At 36.3% G+C, this 7621-nt stretch overlaps 1 protein-coding gene across 1 annotated transcript in view; it reads left to right on the top strand.

Annotated features, from left to right (window-relative positions):
• The first annotated feature begins 258 nt into the window (after positions 1-258).
• Positions 259-7621, top strand: part of fcho1 (FCH and mu domain containing endocytic adaptor 1) — a 48824-nt gene continuing 41461 nt past the window's right edge. Inside the window, exon 1 of the mRNA XM_024278634.2 lies at positions 259-409. The gene's annotated coding sequence lies outside the window, so the exon portion shown is untranslated. The remainder of the gene's footprint in view (positions 410-7621) is intronic.

Here is a 7621-nt window from a genome sequence, read left to right as displayed (position 1 = left end):
GTGATATTTTCTTTTTAACTATCACACTTACATTATTATACTACTCAATATTTCCTTTTTTGGAATAAAAGCAATTATTTTTATGGAAAAATTCTTAATATATTTACTCAGAAGTAGTCGAACCTTGCTGCCCTTGGCATAGTAACAGTTATCCAATAAACGCTTCGCATTCAATTTTCACCCCGCCCCTAAGCGGTTGCTATACCCACTTGCTAGTTCTCTAGAGATTGACGGGGCTCTAAGCCAATCAGCGACCAGCTGGGCGGGTGTTACGCTCCCTCTGAAAACTGCCCAGTAAATTTGTACTACTACGATCAAACCGCTCAGGGTGAGCACAAGTGTCGTTCCGCCACTGTTGACGGACCGGCGATGGAAAATATACGAGGTGGTGTCTGAAAACTCTGTGCAGGTACATTTTTGTTGCTTTTTTTTTCTCAGAGATAAATTTATTCAGAAGTACACTCGAAAGACTTAAAAAAAAAAAAAAAAGCTAGGCTATTAAATAGAGGTGGAGAAGACACGCTTGTTTGACATTTGGCGGAGGGAAATTGAGCTTTCAAGATGAGGGCAAAAACAAGCTAACGGAAATAAGAAATGCTCTCTTACAGTAGTGTGACGATGCTCCAAAGGGTTTTAGTGAGTTTTTTTTTTAAACGCATCTAATTTCAAAGGTGGGTTTCAGGTCTGTTGTCCCGGCAGCATGCATTGTTTGTTCGCCTGGCTCCCTCTCACCGGTCATCACTGATATCTGATGCTACTCAGCACTTCTTGCACTTTTGTTGATTTCTGCTCATTAACCAAAGGATTTAGCATGAATATTTAAATTGAGAATGTTCAAAATTTAAAGGGAGATGTTGCCTTACAGTTTCTATATGATCAGAATCCTCTTTTGATACCTTTTAATACAATGTGTTTTTAACTAAATTTGATTTCCACTAAATAAACTATCATTTTTTTTTATTTACCACGCTTTCAGGACATATTTAACCAATAAATGTAATGATCCATAAACTTAAAGCCATACATTTGACACTAGATCACTCTGGAAAAATAGTTTTGAATGGTATCATAGCAGTTTGATTCACAAATGGGGTAGTTGATATATTGATCCATTTCTGTTATTTTTAGTTTTCTGCATACTTTAAATCCTCTTTATGTTCACAGTATTAAATTGGTGAATATATATTATTATAAAAATATATTTGCCTCTTATCAGATTTTATTTGAACTTCCTCAGGAGCTAAAACAAATGTTTAGTTTTTAGGAAGGAAAATGAACATTATTACATCCCATATTATATTGGCTCTAAGTTATTAGAAAAATAATCTCAGAGCATCAAGGAAACTTTAACGCTATTAAAGGTTGTTAATAATTGTATACACCCACTTCGATGTCTGATATCAATTTTGTTTTTATGTGTTTTTAACATGTTCTAGTGGCATTATTCCGACAATAGAAAAGACTTATAGAGACAATTAAGCTTTAAATTGCATTTCTGAGTATTTCTTTTTTGAAATTGTTTGGAATTGGCAACACACAAAAAATGCAGTTTGAATAAAAAAAGCTTTCTCATGACACATTCTGGTGCATCCACTTGTAGGCGACTAGATCCATGTACAACTTAGTACGACTGGATAACTCCAATGTTGCTCTCCATTTTTGTTGCAGCGCTAATGTTAGGTTGGGTTGGAAGGGGCAGTAAGTTGGCTGGAGAGTGTTTAAACTGGTGGATGTTGGGAAGTGGGGGCAGTTGCTCTACGGCAACAGTCCCATCCACAATTCAGGGGCAAATTTCTGATGAACTGCCGCTCTGCAGAAACTATGTCCTTGAAAACAACATGAAGCCCAGTGAGGCATCTCTTATGTGATATTGGGCTATATAAATAAAATTGAATTGAATTGAAACACAAGTTTTCAAATTTTGGTCTAAAACGGCATAATCATAATTTAAAAGTCAACTGGGAACACTTTTACAATAGATCAAAAGATTGCCGGAGTGGGACTTTGGCATGCTTATAAAAAGAAAAACTTCTAAACCACACTTGTCCATATGAACTTTTTTCACCTTTTTTGTCAAAATATTTCATGTAAAAAAAAAAAAATCATTATTTTATTGCAAATTTTAAAAAGGAAATGTCTACAATTTAACGGTTCATTGCATCTCTGACTGTACCTGACCTAAATCAGCTCATAGCTCTCCTCAGCATGTTTCCTACCACTCTCAAGTGGTTGCTGTAAAAATAGGAATACAGTTGGATTTGTAAGGAAATATGTTTGATTTTTTAACAAAAGCACAGTTTTTTGTTGTTGTTAGAATTAGTAGAGTTTTCAGGCTTCTAATTTCAGCACTGTACATGCCTGGTTGTAAGTCAGCCAGTGTGTGGCTGTACTAAGGAATTTCCCTCTTACTGCCTGGGAGATGATCAACTTTTTAAAGAAACATTTGACTTTTAATTTGAATGTCAAACTGTGAACAGTAAAATCTGAAGGCAGAGTTTTTGCATGTTACAGGTTCCTGGCAACTGTGTCTGAGTTTTTATTTTAGGTCCTCTCCTTAAAAGTAAAAGGCTGGATTTTAATGCTGCTTTATAGACTCATTTACAGTTTTATGGTGTTCAAAAGAAATTAATAGAACTGTGGGCTTCCATGGTGTTGCAGTGGTTAGCGCTTTCACCTCACAGCGAGAGGGTTCAAATCCCAGCAGGGACCTTTCTGTGGAGTTAGCATGTTTTTTACATTTTTCGGTTTTCTCCGGCACTTCGACTTCTTCCCACAGTTCAAAGACATTCTTTCTTATATGTCAATTGATTACTCTAAATTGTCCTGAGTTGTGACTGCTAGTGTGTGGCCTTGCAACAGGCTGACCTGTCCAGGGTGTATCCCGCTTCTGCACAACAGTAGCCAGGTTAGGCTCTGGCGACCCCGAAAGAGATACAAAAATAAGAAAATGGATGGATGGAATAGAACTGTCATTTTGTACCAACACTTGATGGACACCTACCTCCAGAGTCACTGAGTGTTTAAGGACAGTAGAGTTTGTGCTGCGAAAAACCTATTTTCATTTAATTATTTAACATTTATGATAATAATCTTTACAGATACTTCATTGCCTCCTATTTGCCACCAAGAATAAATGACTTTTAAGTAGTCGGTATAATTCAAACCTAAAGGAACATTGAAACGTCAGACTAGAGGAGAATAATACAAGTTTAAATTAAAAACACAACTGGCAAATGTTCCTCATCATCGTGTCTGATTTGACAGCATACCAGCTTTTAAATACTACAGCTATATGTTTTATTTCATTAGTATTGATGTCCAGTTGCTAATAGTATGTTGATTTTATTGTGTGCCTCAGTAATCTATAGAGCTGCAGTTTTTATTATGCTTTGGAGCAGATATATGAAACATTGACATTTAAAGCTACAATTAAAGCTATTTTCTGGTAGATTTTTAGCTCATTGTGATTTTTTATTCGTGGAGTTGATGGAGGATGGCAATAACAGGGAAAGGTGAAGAGGCAACGCTTGCTGTGTTTTTCATTTTGATGTGATTAGATTGAAAGTCGGCTCTGAGCTGACGCTCCATGACAGCAGCTTCCCAACGATCCAGCTGTGTGAATCATCCAGCAACTGGAAGTGCATGAAAATTCAAAGAAAACATCTGAAGAATCCTTTGTTTTTCTTAAAAAAAAAGTTATTACGATTAACTTGGGTCTTTGTTACTAATGGCTCTCCCACTAAACATTTAGGCTGTGCATGACAGCTATGAATTATGCACGTTTAGCCTCTCATATTTAGGCTAGAGCTCTGCAGGCCCTTCTCTTGTGTTTGCCAAGCAGGGCAGCCCCCAGAGGCAGGAAGCACTAAAGCTAACCTTTAACATCATTAAAATGCCTTCAGTTAAGAGCCTCTGGTTTATTTATTTATTTTCACAATAACTTTTTGTGTTTGACATTGTTTAAAGCCCTGATTACGTGTGTAGACATAGGAAGAATATAATCTTGTTAGGAGCAAGTTAGTGATGTTTGAGAAGCCAAGACTTTGGAGAGGCAGATGGGGGACCCTTAGGCCGGATGAAGGAGAAAGATTCACCCTTTGGCTTTGGTCTTTGTTGTGACCATGTCTGGGTAGTGATTTAAAGTGTGATAAGTGGATATTAGTTGAATTTAGAATCACTTTGATGAATTCCTTAAAGACTCACTCTGATGAAATTGTGTTTACACGTTCTTTTAGCTTTTTTCTCACAAGACATATATCAAAATAATTATAGAGTAAAACTGTGATGGACTATTCATTGATGGATCAGGAGCTGATAAAAACGTGTTGTTCAAAAAAGCTCAGGCAACTGAGACGTACGGGCCAAAGTCTCACAGCTCCTTACCCCCTCATGTACATCTTAGTTTCCTTGTAGTCTGAGCTTCCATCTGGCTCCAAAGTATGCAGCTGGATACCCTAATACTGTCCTCCTTTTTTGTGCAGCTAATGCCAGGTTGCGATTATAAACTAGTGGAAGAGCGTGTAGACAGGTGGATTACAGGAAGTAGCGGTGGACTTGCTCTGCGCTAATTGTTCCACACACAATTCAGAGTCAATTTCTAGTGAATACTGGAGATGTGCAGAAAATGGTTCTTAAAAACGACACAAGCTTTTTGATGTTTGGCCAAAACTGCATAATATTAAAATACCCCATTGAATGCTTTTTTTTGGTGTTTTTAGCATGTTCTTGTTCCATTTTTCTCATGAAGGAGGACATATAAAAATAATGTAAGACTAAAACTGCATTTTATAGTATTTTCTGTATTCAAATTGGGATGAATCAAGAGCAAAAAAAAAAAAAAAAAACACGCTTTAAAGAAGCTCTCAGTTGTGACGTAGAGACTGAAATGGGTGGGCCAAAGTCTTGCTGCTCTGCTCCATTTTGAGGAATCAACGTGTAGACAGGCTCAATGGTCCCACCCATAACTTGGTTGTATGTTTCTGATAAAATGTTGCCACGCAGCGCTGCACAAACTTTGTCCTACAAAACAACACAGGTTTTTTTTTTTTAATTAATTTTTTCCTAAAAACGGCGTCGTCATAATTAAAAATTTGAACACTTTTACAATAGATACAATGTGACTGGAGTGGAACTTTAAACACCCAAATTTGTTTGTTCTTAACATTCTTCTAACTGGTCACGTATATAAAGAAAATTGAGCTCAAAGTTGCATTTCTGAGTTTTTCTTTATTTTTCCTTTCCTTATTCTTATTTTTAGATTTGGTCGGAGTGAAACTTTTATGAATAAGATTGCATGGACAATGTTGATCGATATAATTAATAGATTTAAAAAAAAAAAGATGTATTCTGTTGTGACGAATCCCTTGATTCCTCAAACATGGGTATAGACTTCTTGTCCTGGAGCTAGCAGAGTCTTTTGACCCCTTTAATTCTTTCTGACAATAGAATATTGTAAAATATATCCCTCTTGACTATTAGTACAGTGAGTCTATTCTTTGACATTTGTAGAAACAAACCCGCAGAGCACAGAACTGCTTGAAAAGAGCCCTCACCACTGGAGTGTATAGTAAACCTGCGGCGGTGCTGAGCACATGTGAATTGCTGGATCTCCTGCTGCGTTGGTTCTTCTCCACTGGTGCCCTGTTCTCACACTCACAGCTGGTCATGCCAGGGCTCAGAAGGGATGCTTTCCTGGCGTGTTGTCATAGACGGGCCTGGGCCGAAGCTGTATGCTGCAGTAACAAAAGCACATTCAGGCTTGGAACAATAGGCATCTGACGGCCTGGGTTGTATTTATCACTCAGCTCTTTTTTCTACTTTCACTTACATTGTAGCCTGCTGTTTACTGTGCTCGTACTTTCTTTGCTGCTGGCTGTCTGTTACAGAGAAATTCAAGAAATATGTTTTATTTGGTTTGAATTTTCTATGAGGTTTCTCCACTTAAGTATTGACATAACAGATGAGTAAATACGTGTTTTTGACCTTTAGAAATATTTATGCATGTCTACCTAATTTGTGAATAACAAGTCAGCACTTGCGTTTTCATTTCTGTGAAACTAATACTTGCATTAAATTACAAAAACTGCAGCGGTGAAGTAACTCTGGTCACCACATGTTGCAGAAGTCAAATGACGCCAGAATACCATAAAACTCGATACAGAATGACAGAGAGTTTCATCTGCAGCACAGAACTCTAAATTATTCCCACAAATTAAATGTCTTGGTCTTGTTTCTCTGCTGATCTTGGTGAATCCTGATCTCCTTTGTATGTTAAGTGAATTCAGCAACACTACCGTGTATAATTATTTTAAAAAACTGGTACCAGTTAAAGTTTTCTGTTTTATTTGAAAGTTTAAACACATGTTCTTGTTTATATTTAATTTGTGAATGAATATATCCGGATATAAAGCATCAAAATGATAGCTTGTGCTAATGTATTTGCTCTGAAGGTGAGGAATGTGTTGACACATACATATTGCAGGAAGTGATGAAAACTTCACAGCTTTTTTTTCCTCTCTATACCCGGATGAGGGCAGCCAAAACATAAACTTGACCTAATAAAGAAAATAGTGCTTGATTGGTGAGTTGAGAGGCAAACTAAATATAAACTATTTTGGTATGCAGAAATCTGGAATTATGATAATAAAATTTAAGAAAAACTGTCATTTATAAAGTTTAATCACTTTACAGTGTATCTTTCTTTTGTTTGATCTTTTAAGTACACACAGCATCCACTTTTCCTTTGGATTAGACTCAGACTGGTAACATTCACTAATGTAGTTTACCAAACACAATCCTAACCCTCATCTAATGATGACAATTTTTCTTTATTTTTATTAAATGTTTTGCATGAACAGACAATTTTTGAAAGGGATTTTTGAAGATCCAATAAAAATTGCTTTTTTGTTTTTTAGTGAGGACATTTACAAGAAAATTAAGATAAAAATCGCATTTTTGAGTATTTATTAGAGCTGTCAGGCGATTAAATTTTTTAATCGCGATTAATCGCATTGTCCAGAGTTAACTCGCGATTAATCGCATATTAATATGTGACCTTTTTTTTAAGGAAAAAAAATGTGTGCTTCGTGGAATTTAGCAGTTCTACATCAATTATGAAAACAAGAATGGCAAAATTAATAGTTTTCATCAGAAATACTTTATTTTGTATCATTGTATTGAGATAAACTTTCTTAACAATAAAAGGCTGTAACATAAAATGCCTAACAAAAGCCCAAGTGCAAGTGAAGGGCATTTTAAATTCAAAACTTCAATCAATGTTCAGTAAAATAAAATAAAAAAAACATCAAAATAAAATTTCCATAACACTTTAATGTTCATTTTTTGTCAGGACCAAATCTTTTCCTCCTCTGAACTGCAGTAATAAATGAAATGGAGATTTATCATTTCCAATGAACTTTTGTTTTTTAAAACCTTAAAGACTGATAAAGCGGGATACACTGTGGATAGTTTGACAGTCTGTTACTGCGGCCGTGTTCTCTGGCTGCAGCTCGATGCATCGACGTGTCCAGCGGGGCTCACGCCATGAATATGCCGGCAGACAGAGAGCTATGCTGGGGCTGGATCACGCTTAAACCTCCAGAACATTTAAAACGTCCCCCGG

The sequence above is a fragment of the Oryzias melastigma genome, linkage group LG4, assembly GCF_002922805.2.
Source record: "Oryzias melastigma strain HK-1 linkage group LG4, ASM292280v2, whole genome shotgun sequence".
In the NCBI taxonomy this organism is placed as follows: Eukaryota; Metazoa; Chordata; class Actinopteri; order Beloniformes; family Adrianichthyidae; genus Oryzias; species Oryzias melastigma.
This window is presented reverse-complemented; position numbering and strand designations above follow the sequence as displayed.